At 37.8% G+C, this 13,957-nt stretch overlaps 2 long non-coding RNA genes and 1 other non-coding gene across 3 annotated transcripts; 1 reads left to right on the forward strand and 2 right to left on the reverse strand.

The window, feature by feature from the left end:
* The first annotated feature begins 222 nt into the window (after positions 1–222).
* trnav-cac (transfer RNA valine (anticodon CAC)) lies at positions 223–295 on the forward strand. Its single transcript has one exon. It is a non-coding gene; the product is annotated as a tRNA-Val (tRNA).
* A 4,338-nt stretch (positions 296–4,633) lies between these two features.
* LOC146508910 (uncharacterized) lies at positions 4,634–9,390 on the reverse strand. Its single transcript, XR_014876684.1, has 3 exons — positions 9,310–9,390; positions 6,919–7,009; positions 4,634–6,824 (listed from the first exon to the last, which is right to left on the reverse strand). It is a non-coding gene; the product is annotated as an uncharacterized LOC146508910 (long non-coding RNA).
* Positions 9,391–10,541: 1,151 nt separating this feature from the next.
* LOC146508911 (uncharacterized) lies at positions 10,542–13,623 on the reverse strand. Its single transcript, XR_014876826.1, has 3 exons — positions 12,140–13,623; positions 11,702–11,750; positions 10,542–11,223 (listed from the first exon to the last, which is right to left on the reverse strand). It is a non-coding gene; the product is annotated as an uncharacterized LOC146508911 (long non-coding RNA).
* Positions 13,624–13,957: the final 334 nt, after the last annotated feature.

Below are 13,957 nucleotides of genomic sequence, written 5' to 3' on the forward strand. Positions count from 1 at the left end.
GCATATGTCGAGCTGCGCTTGCTTCAGAGAACTCCTAAATGTCAAAAGTTTAAGTGAGCCTAACATCGAGACTATAGTTCAGATTCCTTGCTAGCGAGCGTCTGTCTCTTCTCCATGGTTCCTTCCGTTCAAGGGCATGATAGTAACATGCCATCAGATTTGTCAGATTGGTCAGATTACTGATTAAGACACATTCCAAAGCCAAGCGAGCCATCGCTCACCGTTTCCGTAGTGTAGTGGTTATCACATTCGCCTCACACGCGAAAGGTCCCCGGTCCGAAACCGGGCGGAAACATGGGTCTTTTGCTTCTTTGGTCACAAGGGAATTGATGTTCACTGTTTAGACAACTCTGCTTGTCCAGCATTTTCTCTGTTTTACTTGCGTCCCTATTGAGAAATAAGACTCCTAGTTTTGTCTTCTATCGGTTGTGTGCTAGCCAAGCAAAGGACATCAAAGAGCTTGTCAACCAGAAGCTCGGGGCCTTCATTGGTGGCAACAGAGTTAGAAGTGAGAAGAGTACAAGGGGAATTGTTGCCTTGAGTCAAGGTGGCCAATGAAAGATACAGCAGGACGCTGAAGTGGAAAGTGCAGTACAAGAGCATGAGCGAGGTTGGGTGCGGCATGAAGACCACGCGCAGATGGGATCAGCCAACAGAAGAGGAGTGGAATTGACTGGGCCACTAACTTGTTCTTTAATAAACATCTTAAGTAGTGTAATCGGTTATTTTTCCAGCCTTAACAGGTTTACAATGTAATTGCACTGTCGACCAAACCTTCCTTCCTTCAAAGCTCCACATCATCTTGGACTGGCTATAAACAAGAGTCAACCAGTAGTGCACCTTCATCCGACAGTTTCAGTCAATAAGTCGATCTTTTTCACGTATAACATTCCCTTCTCCGGATCCAGAAACTCTTTACTCTCACCTTTTTAAAGTATGGCATCTGGCTTTAAACATTATTGCGTTTTGGTTATCTGGACACCCTTGAGGTAGGTCCCTCAAGCAGAGCAAGCTTTGGCAGTGCTTGTGGTTTAATCAGGAAAACCACTGGGTTCCCCTTGTATTGCAACGGGCCTTGCTTCCAGGCCCCCCATAGCGCATTACTTGGTAGTAATGGACTTTAACAATTATAACTTGGGGTTTCCCGCTGGATCTTCGCAGGGCAAGGCCTCTATGTGAGTGGTCCACCAGTCTGACGACCTTATCCCACCATCATCAATTAAAAGCATAGACAAATTGTAAAAACTACTTTTTACTATGTTATTGATATTTCTCTGGTAAACGTAATTGAAATCCATAATTTTGCCAACTGAGACATTCCACCTTAGCTTTTATTTATCCTAGTAAGTGTCAGAACCACTATTCAGGATGAAACAAAGACCCATTGGCTGGTTGTGTACTTAGTGAGTACATCAGGCAGCAGAAACCTGAGAAAGGAGAGGAACCACCATGGAAGGACAGGCTTCTGGACGGCATGTATCACCACCAAATATAGGAAGTGGCTGATGTTGAGAAAGACTGAAAGACCACACAGGAACAAGACCTAAGGACAAGATTGATAGGTGCTGAGGACCAGTGATGGGAATAACTGCATTACAAGTAACGGCGTTACTTTTTTCAGTAACGAGTAATCTAACTAATTACTATTCCTATTGTTACAACGCCGTTACAATTACTACCAAGAAAATGCGGTCCGTTACTATTTTTCAACAAACAGAAGGTTGAAGCTGTGTTCAGCTTACCGCATCTTATATCAGTTGTAGCTGACTATGTAAGTAATCTGGACGCTACAGCTTTAAGCAGCTGCGCGCGCTCCCACGGACGGTAATCACGATCACTGTCTAGCACAACACCTGGAGCTAAGGGGCAAAACAATCGCATGAGTGCTGCTGTTTGACTGAGGAAGAATAAAGTAGTTGTGGTAGGCCAATTACATGACCACTTAAAGACAAAGCAAGAAGGTGATATATACCAGTTTTTAAATTGTGTTGATAAGCCACGTAAAACCAGAGTCATGATAAACAATATATATGTGGCGTTTTTACCGTGTTTACTGTCTAAGGACAGCGCTAGCAAGCACTCTCTGCTTATGAGAGAAAAAAAAAAACAGGAAGTTTTAGGAGTGATGGCGAGAGAGAGAGAGAGAGAGAGAGAGAGAGTTTTGAGATGTGAAAGATTTAGCGTGTTTGGAGTGTGTAGTTAATGTGTTGTCTTGTGTAGTTAGTGTGTATTGTTGTGGATAGTTTTGTGTTGTGCGTCAGAACAATTAGGTGACTGCTGTCTCCAAGTAGAAAAAGGAGTGATACACCTGCTGCTGTCAGACCTGCAGGTATCAGGCTGTGATGTTCTCCTTTATAGTGGACAGAAATTATTTTTTTGGAGTGGCACAAATAATTTGTGTGGCATCTTATTGAATGCAGAACAGCTGATGGTTCTGTAAATAGTCTGAAATGGTTATTTTAAAAAGGGTAAAAGGTAAATGGATGCAAATAACTTTGTTTGCAAAACTTGTGCATATGATTTTAAAATTGACAATTTATATTTTTATTTACAGTTATGAAATATGATTCATTAAACATGTTTGTGATTTTAGATCAGTTGTGTTAATACAGTATGTCAAAATGAAAACATAACTGTAAATTCAGACACGTGAAGTTGTGCCAAAAAGAATGATACCAAACAAGACAAAGTAAATAGTTTTTAAAGGTAAAATGTGGAGGGAAAATCAAAAGTAGTTAAAAATGGCCAATTATACCCTGGACCCCAGAGGGTTAAACGTTTTTTTTAAAGTAACGCAATAGCTACTTTTCAAGTAATTAATTACTTTAGAATATTGTAACTCAGTTACTTTTTTGAAGTAGTAACTAGTAACTATAATTAATTACTTTTTCAAAGTAACTTGCCCAACACTGCTGAGGACTACCACAACCACACACAAGATCCCAGTTGCAGACTGTGCAAAAATGCCCTTGAGGTAATTCAGCAGATAACAGTAGGGTGGAAGATAGCAAGCAGGACACAAGCAGGACACATGGAACGCCATAACCAGGTCATACTCATACTCAAAACAACTAAAACAAGATAAAATCCTGTGGCACTTGTAACAGTCACAACGGTTTGGTGTCTCTTTAAGTTGTTTAGTTGAGTTAGCCTGGCTAGCTTGTACAATTAGATTTTCCAAAATAAAATGGTTTGAAAATGATAAAATGACACTGCAGTACTGAGAGGAAGTAGAATTTGGAAAAAAAAAAAAAAAAAAAAGGAGAAAAACTTGATAAGCAACAAAAATTGGACTTTGTTATAGTGCAAATATTCAAATCTGTAATTTGAACTTGCTACATATGATAAATGATAAAATGCTATGATGCGTAAAGACTCAAAAGTATTTCCAAAAAGGTTCGTTTTTTAACAAACCCTGGAAATTTTATTTTAAAAATGTATTTCCATGTATTTCCTTTGTATTTCCATGTTTGTGCGACATTCTTTGCACAATCTACACAGACCTCAGTTTACAGGTTGTTGAACCTCTGGGGACATCTGTTTGTGGAGGGCAGTAAGGGAAGAGAAATTGTCTCATGATGTTAGGACCTTCAGCGCAAAAATGGATACCTTTTGAAGGTACTGCATGTAAATGATGAAAGTCTGATGACAAAACACAATTAATAAAATCTCCCAAATCCAAATTTGGAGCTGTTCCAGAAGAGGCTCCTGACAAATGAGGGCTTTGTCTCTCATTCTAGCTTTAAATATCCTGGAAACTACATATAAGCTTGCAGTCTGATTGCATTTATTTGTGTATGCGATTCAACTCTTGAGCGGTCGTGGCCCAAGAGTTGAGAAGTCACCTTATTATCGGAAGGTTGCTGGTTCGAGCCCTGGCTTGGACAGTCTCAGTTGTTGTATACTTGGGTAAGACACTTCACCCGTTGCCTACTGGTGGTAGTCAGAGGGCCTGGTGGTGCCAGTGTCCTGCAGCCTCACCTATGTCAGTGCACCCCAGGATGGCTGTGGCTACAATGTAGCTTGCCATCACCAGTGTGTGGATGACTGGATGTGTAAAGCGCTTTGGGGTCCTTAGGGACTAGTAAAGCGCTGTACAAATACAGACCATTTATTTATACGGCAATAAAAGAAAGTAAAAAAAAATTGCTTGTTTGTTAATTTATTATTACAATAAAAATGAGAGTTTGAACTGTAAAGAATTGAATAACAGCAATGAGGTAAATGTGGAAACATCCTTTGTTTTTATTTCACAAGTCAAGCAAGTAGTTTTTTTTTTTCTCTACCTGAAGTCTAGTGACCTCACCTGGGAATTGATGTTTACGTTCACCTATATAACTATATGAGTCTAGTTTAGATTGCATGGCTCAAAAACTAATTACATACCTTTATAAATAGGCTGTATTTGTCTTTAGTTTTGACAAATGCAAAGGAATAAATTACAACTAGTAAAAAGAGTGAGCTGACCTAGAGTGAGCACTCCACCCTTTTGGATCCTTATCTGAACTCCCAGTTGAGTGACCAGACCCAAGAACAGATTTTTATAATGTTGTGTTTATTCTGTACTACGTATTTAGTTTTAACAACAACTAAACAACTACTAAAAATTGGTATTGTTACAGAATGACTTTACTTGTCTTGTGTGAGGGACTAAGTTCATAATACACACATACAGGAGAATTTATTTTCAGATTTCCTAAAATAAATAAGGAAATAAATAAACAATACAACTTAATTTGATAATCCTTTCATAAAACAGGTTATAGTATTTAAGAGGGAAAAATAGTGCTTACTAAATGAAAGAGAAAATAAATAGATTCATAGTGGCAAATGTTAGAGGACACTCACAATACAAATCCTTGAAATGTTCCTTCTTAGTGTCAAACACATTCCTAATTGTGTAGATCAGAATTAACTACAAAGCTGAATACAGTGGCTTGCAAAAGTATTCGGCCCCCTTGAACGTTTCCACATTTTGTCACATTACAGCCACAAACATGAATCAATTTTATTGGAATTTCATGTGAAAGACCAACACATAGTGGTGTACACGTGAGAAGTGCAACAAAAATCATACATGATTCCAAACATTTTTTACAAATAAATAACTGAAAAGTGGGCTGTGCGTAATTATTCAGCCCCCTGAGTCAATACTTTGTAGAACCACCTTTTGCTGCAATTACAGCTGCCAGTCTTTTAGGGTCTGTCTCTACCAGCTTTGCACATCTAGAGACTGAAATCTTTGCCCATTCTTCTTTGCAAAACAGCTCCAGCTCAATCAGATTAGATGGACAGCGTTTGTGAACAGCAGTTTTCAGATCTTGCCACAGATTCTCGATTGGATTTAGATCTGGACTTTGACTGGGCCATTCTAACACATGGATGTGTTTTGTTTTAAACCATTCCATTGTTGCCCTGTCTTTATGTCGTTGTCCTGCTGGAAGGTGAATCTCCACCCCAGTCCCTAGTCTTTTGCAGACTGCAAGAGGTTTTCTTCCAAGATTGCCCTGTATTTGGCTCTATCCATCTTCCCATCAACTCTGACCAGCTTCCCTGTCCCCGCTGAAGAAGAGCATGATGCTGCCACCACCATATTTGACAGTGGGGATGGTGTGTTCAGAGTGATGTGCAGTGTTAGTTTTCCGCCACACATAGCGTTTTGCATTTTGGCCAAAAAGTTCCATTTTGGTCTCATGTGACCAGAGCACCTTCTTCCACATGTTTGCTGTGTCCCCCACATGGCTTGTGGCAAACTTCAAACGGGACTTCTTATGGTTTTCTGTTAACAATGGCTTTCTTCTTGCCACTCTTCCATAAAGGCCAACTTTGTGCAGTGCACGACTAATAGTTGTCCTATGGACAGATTCCCCCACCTGAGCTGTAGATCTCTGCAGCTCGTCCAGAGTCACCATGGGCCTCTTGGCTGCATTTCTGATCAGCGCTCTCCTTGTTCGGCCTGTGAGTTTAGGTGGACGGCCTTGTCTTGGTAGGTTTACAGTTGTGCCATACTCCTTCCATTTCTGAATGATCGCTTGAACAGTGCTCTGTGGGATGTTCAAGGCTTGGGAAATCTTTGTGTAGCCTAAGCCTGCTTTAAATTTCTCAATATTCTCTTAGACAACCTCTGAGGCCGTCACAGAGCAGCTGTATTTGTACTGACATTAGATTACACACAGGTGCACTCTATTTAGTCATTAGCACTCATCAGCCAATGTCTATGGGCAGCTGACTGCACTCAGACCAAAGAGGGCTGAATAATTACGCACACCCCACTTTTCAGTTATTTATTTGTAAAAAAAAAATGTTTGGAATCATGTATGATTTTCGTTCCACTTCTCACGTGTACACCACCTTGTGTTGGTCTTTCACGTGGAATTCCAATAAAATTGACTCATGTTTTTGGCTGTAATGTGACAAAATGTGGTAAAAGTTCAAGGGGGCCGAGTACTTTTGCAAGCCACTGTAACTGAGTCTCAGTAATCCAATTAACAGACTCATCAGACATGTCTCCTAATGGGCACTTTGCAAGCAACTGAGATACACCAGCAGGTTTAACAAAACAGCATTATTTGAATAAAATGGATCCCTAATCAATGTCGCACATGTGGTGTCAAATATACTACCTTTAAATACAAAACTGAAATGAGAAAAGTTGAATGTTTACAATTCAGACTTAATGCACACAAAACATGCCGTTTTATACCTAGACTAATATAATTAACTAATAACAAATTTAAAGAGTGTACAATTTAAAGTGATCCTTTGAAAGAACAGTGTTGTAGCACAGTCCTCTGGAAGTCAATCTCACACGTTCAAACAAGCATCTGAAATGAGATAAAACCACTTAAATATTCAGAGAAAACTCATTCTGTGTGTGTGTGTGTGTGTGTGTGTGTGTGTGTGTGTGTGTGTGTGTACCATCAGGTTTCTTCCTGCTGTTCTGCACAGGCTTTTTTGTCCATGTCAGTTTGAAGTCAGTCACACCCTGCTTGGCGAGTGTTGCTTGCAGCTAAATAAGTAGAAAGAGGATGTATTATGTTAGATACCCTTACTGTAAGTCACCTCTGAAATACGTGATTTCTGAAGTGGAGAAATTTCCCATGCTATGCGATTTTTTTAAACTATCATTGACAGTTAGAAAGGGTCCTAGCTGAATCTTAGTAAAATAAGCACAATAAAATGAGTAAACATGTTTTGTTTTTTTTCCCTACAAAAATAATATTATTTTAACTACAACCTCAGGAAGACTTGAAACAAACAAAGTCTCACATCAAAAGACATGAGTTTGTCTTATTTAACCTCTAAACACCCAAACTCTTCCATGACATGCATTTTTAATTTCTCTTTGATATTTGGGTATGTTGGGACCTACTGAAAGTAAAAAAAAAAAAAAAATTCCAGATTTTATATTTTTAACTGTTTTTTGTTTCTGAGAAAAATTAGATCCACATATGAGGACATATGTTTAAAATTTCGATAGAACAGTGGCAGTATGATGTCCTTGTAAGTGGCTATCGGGCCCTTGTAGAGCAGAATTTATTATTTGGGGTCAGACATCCCAAAATGTGATGTCCACATATGTGGACGCCAGGTCCTAGGAGGGTAATTGTCTACCTGATAGACTCCAATTTCCAGTGTCATTGCTACACAGCTTGATCTATCCATAAACCAGACTTTGCCCAATTAGTGAAATGTCTTAAAGACATAAAGGTGTGGATGATTTCTTCTAAATTCAGATAAAACTTTTACCTAAAAATCTTAGAAATATAGAATCTACCAGATGCTTACTCTGTATGGCATCACTTTAGCGTCCACTATTGGAAATAGGCCTTTCAGACCTAACATTTCTCTCTCCCATTTTTTTTTTAATCTCACTTACTGAGTGCTGCAGGATTCTGTCTTAGACCTACACTATTCACTGTCTATTTATTTCGATGGCTTGGTACAAAATCTAAATGCATCTGTCCATTTTAGTGCAGATGATACAATTATTTATTGCTGTGCTTGTACCATGGTCGTGGTTTTCAAACAGTTACAGCTAGCTCTAATTAATGTATACACTCACAGCTGTGTGGGCTCCGAATGGTTTTAAATGCAAAAAAGGCCATGTTGTTCTTAATAGAAATAAGGGGGGCTGCAGTTTTTCTGTCTCTTGTATTTGCTCAAGGCATTTCTATTGAAACTTTGACCTCACATAAATACTTAGGTATTGTGATTGATGATAATCTTTCATCTAGGCCACACCTGTTAAAGAAACTTAGGGTGAAGTTTGGGTTCTTTTTCCAAAATGGGTTGTGCTTCTCTTTCACTGCAAAAAAAAAAGGCTTAATGCTACCACCTTTTTATCACTCCTGGATTACAGTGATATAATGTACCATGTCGACCAATCAAAACATGACATTTAGTTGTTTAGGGAGGGGGAAGTTTTAGGAGTGACGGCGGTGTTTTGAGACGTGAGAGATTTGCGAAATTTAGCGCAAATCTTGTGTAGTTAGTGTGTAGTGTAGTCAATAGTTTTGTTGTGTGTGTCAGAACAATGAGGCGACTGCTGAATGTTACAGGTGTTACAGGAGTGATACATCTGTTGTCAGGCCTGCAGGTATCAGGCTGTTGTTCTCCTTCATCTCATAGTGGACAGAAATTATTTTTTGGAGTGGCATAAATAATTTGTGTGGCATCAGATTTGATGCAGAACAGCTGATTGTTCTGTAAATAGTTTTATATGTTTATTTTAAAAATGCCTTGGCAGCATTTTTAGGTAAACCGCTGCAAAAAAACTTTGCACAACTCAGTAACTTTTTTGAAGAAGTAACTATATAATTAATTGCCCAACATTGGTCATTATATACTGTATTTTGCAGACAGAGTTACAGGACTCTCTCCCAAACCACAGACTCATACTCATAATACAAGTCAGAGCTTTAGTTGTCTTTTCAAAATTGGAGTTCAAGTTATTTTTACTTCCAAGAGTGTTAATGTACTACACAGGTCATGAAAAGATTATTTTAAATTTTCATTGTAAGTGGAAAGCAGTTAATTAAAAGTAGTCTAACATAAATGTAAATGTTGAGATTTGATTATTTTAATAAACCATGTAGCTTGGATGGATTCAATGCTGGCGTGATCACACTGCACACTTCTGCTGTTGCTCACAGTGGTCCAAGGGACTGTTCAGGGAGTTTGTGTGTTCGCTCAGACACATGAAAAATTAGAGGGAACATTGGACACAACACTGGCTGAGAGAATGGAGAAAGCTCTCTTACTGGTAATAATAATCAAGTGAGGCTAACTTGTTAACACACACTATACCTGTTGCATCAGGGCAGCCTGGTTATCTGGATTTTCCAGGTCGACATCAGTTTGGATATTCATGCTTACCACTGTTTTCTTTGATTTGTAAACTACACAAAAACAAAACGTTTCCAAATAAATCATATGGAATTTGACAAGTACTTGGCTTAGAGGAAGTTATTAATAATATATAAGTATATGATTAGATTCAAATAGAATGTCTTAAACATTAACCAAAACCCTGTTAAAATATACAGAACACAGTCACAACATTAAGATGCCATGTTTGGAGAGATGCTATCACTATTAAGTGCACCTCTTTGACCTAAACGAATATCATAGCTTTTATTGTTCTTTTTTTTATATAAATTTGTCAAATTTTCTACTTGTCTTTGTGCTGCATGCAGATAAAGTGACTACATTTTTTTTTGGAAATATAAAGCCTAAGATATCTAGGTAATGTTTAGACTTGCTAATGCTGTAGATTTATTAATGGATTGAAATTATTTTTGCAACCAGCATTGATTTAATACACTTTTAAATTAAAAAAAAAAAAAAGCAAATGCTGCAGGTGCACTTCGTTATTTGTATTTTTGTGCTGCTGATGACTTTGTTATTTACATTTTTTAAAATTATTTATGCTTTAACTGCTAAAGAAAAAAATCAAACTAGTTAAAGCCTTAGACTCAGCCTTCAGCAGATAGAGAATGTCACATGACCATCTTTGCCATTTATCAGGGGCAGAAAACAAGCAAACAGGCAAAAATATTTCTAAAATTAAACAAAGAAGTATATTGTCTTCATTATATCTTGATTAGTGTGCAAGAAATATTTTCTGGTCATTCACTGGAAATTCACTTGAGTGTTAAAACTAGGGAAATGTCATTCATACCTCCATAGCAGAAGAAAGGATATTGTTGAATGCATGGTTCGGTGGTCCAAGTTCCATCTTCCACCAATATAGCAGAGCAATTAAACTCGTTGTTAGGTTGTCCTGTTTTCCAGTTCATGAATGTGCTGATTTGTTGAGTTTCTGACCAAACCCAGACTGGAGAAAAACTAAGGCCAATCCACATTTCTTTATCCACAACTCTGCTGACTTCATCAAATGTTTCCACATCAAGGATTTGTGCCAGAGTTGAATTTTTGTTTTCACAGCTGATTTTTGCGTCATTCCAAGTCACATATGTCATATTAAAATGTAATCACTGCCTGTTAAAGAAACAGAAGTTATAGATTCCATTAGTAACATTATACATATATTAATGATTTCATTTATGTTTTGAAAAATAGGCTATGCAGAAAAAATCTGTGATTTAAATACACCATATAAATCATATGTCAGTACTGCATATATATAGTCTTCATATTTTCTTAATATTTATACTGAGTAGTTCAGGTTTGAGCTTCACTGGGAGCCTTATTCCAGTCTCAAACTAGAATATTTAAAAGTTGTATTTTTATGTTTATTATTTATTTCATGTTTTGAGCCTCATTCTGCTAAATTAGTACCAAGGGTCAATTTAATCTACAGGAGTAAAATCTTACAACAAAGGATCTCTTTATACCTACCGTCAAAACAAATGAAGCCAAGTGTTTTTGTACATTTTGCACTATCCCATCCTTTGTAATTTGTGAACACACAATATCCAGGGCCAGTGTAGTGTGGCTCGCCACGGCTCCAGCCATAATATGTGGGTGGTCGTCCATCCAGCCAGGCCCAACCTATACCGCCTGTATGAAGTCCGATCCAGGCTTTGCCTGTGTATACCCCGGCTGGAGTGTTCACCAGTGCAGTGTTGTTCTCTGGATAAGTAATTTGGGCAAGTCCAAGGTACTCCTTGATGCAGTAAGCATTGGCCTCATCCCAGGTCATATTCTCATTCACAAAGTAATAGAAGTTTGGAAAGGAAGCAGTGGGGACACAGAAAGCTGAAGAAGGAAATGGATTGTTATTTGAGATTTTACTAAGAAATACTGTTTATTTATTCAGAATGCTTGTATACTTGGAGTTCTATAGAATTTTACTTTCTGCAGTAAAAGAATTCCTTAAATAAGATTTCCTCAGTAGATCAGTGATGGTTCGACTTATTAATGTGTGGACAGAAACCACTTTTCATTTGTACCTATGTCAGTGAATCTGAAAATTTCTAAACTGATAGTCACCCAGATTCCAGATTAATTTAGTTAATTTGTTACTTTTATTTAATTTAATTATATATGCATTTTTGTTGGATCAAAGTCATAATGCTGGAGCAACAGCTCACCCTCAAATATGAATTAATAAAACATATTTTGGTCAGTTATTACCTCTCTTTTAAAAAATTCAAGGTAGCAACAATTTATATTTGAAAAAAACAGTGAATTATTATATGCTGAATGAGAAATTACCAAACTGCTGGAATCTTACCTGAAAGCAGGAGAAGGACTAGAAACACATCCATGATCACTCTGATTAACTGTGGAGGAAAAAAAAGATTGTGTCATATCTGATTCAGCACAATGAATACACTGAAAGCTCTCTACATATATGTATGTATGTATATATATATATATATATATATATATATATATATATATATATATATATATATATATATATATACACACATATATATATATATATATATATATATATATACACATATATGTACATATACATATACATATATATGTATATATATACATATATATATATATATATACACATACATACATACATACATATATATACACATATATATATGTATATATACATACATACATACATACATAGAGACAGACAGACAGACAGATAATATAAGAACTTATATGAAAGTTGTATATATGTAGATAGATAAAATCTTACCACACTTCTTGAGTTACCAAACACACACAGCTGCTCGTCACTGTGTGTTCTTTTCTCTTTGAGGTTGCTTTTATAATATGATGCAAATAAGTGGAAAGCTTAAAGTTAACTTGTGACACACCCTTGATGACACTGTGAGGCTTTCTCGTGACCGTCCCATATAAACTGTGCTAACCTTAGAGCTTACAACTCCTTACAACTTCCATGATTTCTTATGAAATAGTTATCTAGGTGGTTCATCATGTTGTTTATGAAGGCCCAACAGCAGCTGCCCTTCCTGAGGGTCCTCAGAAGGTACAAGCTGAACTCCAATCTGCTGCTGACCTTCTACCACTCATCCATTGAGAGCCTGCTAACTTACTACATCATGGTACACACACCCCATTTTCCCCATTTCCTCTATGAATCACTACTGTGCAATACCTAATTCTATGTGAAATTACATAATGCTATTTATTACATATTACTTTTTAAAACTGGCTTGTATATTTGTACATTTTATATATTTTTCCTCTGCGCTATACAAATACAGGCCATTTACCATTTTTTACCATTTAATACTGTCAATATGTGTATAGTGCTGCAGAACTGTGCTCTGTATCTCATTGTACAACTGTATAGCGACAATAAAGGCATTCTATCTTCTATTCATATCTATTAAGATATGTGTTCAAAGCACAATGTGACACCAACATAAGTCACATTTTGTGTTTATATTGAGTTTTACCAAAGTAAATTACATCAGTGGTAAACTTACATTGTAATTTTTTCATTGTTTGTTTTTCAGGTCATAAATCAGGTCGATTTTCTTTCCACACACTGAAAAAACATTTGGGTAAATTGCAAGATTGTGCTGATGTGCATGCAAACCTCCACTAATGATTCATTCAAATGTTCAGACCACATAATGTCAACCTGTAAAAAATCTATTAAAAATCCATATTACCTTACCGAAGACAATGGCGCCCTCGAGGCAGACATGTTTGCTCACTCCACTCTCGAATGTCGACTTTCTTTTGTTTTTTGTGTTTTCTGTTCTTTTTGCACTCGACAAGTGTTGTGCACTGTTAACATACATGAGACAGGCACTACTAGACATCAGCAACTCACACAATCATCTGGATTCTACTATTTTCTTACCACCTGAGCTTTCAGCTTCACCACTGGAGCTTTCAGCCATCGTTCTCCCCGGCAGCCACCGCAAATGCCACCACTCCCAGAAAGGCCACAAAGCACCGAGTCCAAGTGAGCCACCCTACCCCAGGAGAGTGCTTCGGAGACGGCGACGCAAACAAGGCAAGGCTAAAAGCTCGGGCTAGCCGACCACCGCTACCCAGCCTCTTATTGGCCAACGTGCGATCCCTGGAAAACAAACTCGACAAAATACGAGCCAGGATTACAACACAGAGGGAGATAAGAGAATGCTGCGCTCTTATTTTCACCAAAACCTGGCTCTCAGATAAAGTCCTGGAATGCGCCGTCCAGCTGCAGACTCTGTACACATAGGAGACCAGACCACAGGAGTTACCACATCTCTCTGTTCATGTACCCGGCTTACAGACAGAAGCTGAAACAATCAAACCCTGTCATCAAACCTGTTAAACTCTGGACCCCAGAGACTGAGCCCATCCTACAGGACTATTTTGCTCGAACAGACTGGGATGTGTTTCAAACTGCAGCCACCATGGAGAACTGCTCTGTCAACATACAGGACTATGCTGAGTATGTGACTGGGTCCATCAGCACCTGTGTTGACAATATTGTGCCCACCACACAAATCAGAAAGTTCCCCAAGCAGAAGCCCTACATCAACAGTCA

The sequence above is a fragment of the Neolamprologus multifasciatus genome, chromosome 11 (genome assembly GCF_963576455.1).
Source record: "Neolamprologus multifasciatus chromosome 11, fNeoMul1.2, whole genome shotgun sequence".
NCBI lineage: Eukaryota > Metazoa > Chordata > Actinopteri > Cichliformes > Cichlidae > Neolamprologus > Neolamprologus multifasciatus.